Source organism: Morone saxatilis, unplaced genomic scaffold, assembly GCF_004916995.1.
Source record: "Morone saxatilis isolate NCDOM2014 unplaced genomic scaffold, NCSU_SB_2.0 Contig24, whole genome shotgun sequence".
NCBI lineage: Eukaryota > Metazoa > Chordata > Actinopteri > Moronidae > Morone > Morone saxatilis.
In genome coordinates this window covers 16097858-16098126 of record NW_023339807.1, presented here as the reverse complement: position 1 = coordinate 16098126, position 269 = coordinate 16097858, and positions in this window count along the sequence as shown.

Below are 269 nucleotides of genomic sequence, written 5' to 3'. Positions count from 1 at the left end.
CACACGCTCTATTGTGCGTTGTCCTCTCTTTGTATCCGTCGTGCCCTTTTTCTTCTTTTTCTTTGTCTTGTTCCCTCTGTTCTCTCCGCTTTAAGGAAAATAAAATAGAGGAAAAATCTTATTACCTTGCTATAACTCCACTGGCCTCTCCGGTGTGATGATGGTTGGTTAATACTAATAATTAGAGGTTTACTGCTGCTCTTTAGAGATTATAAAATGAAATTAGAAATACCAGCAGTGCCATTAAGCACCAGTACAAAACAAGCAGT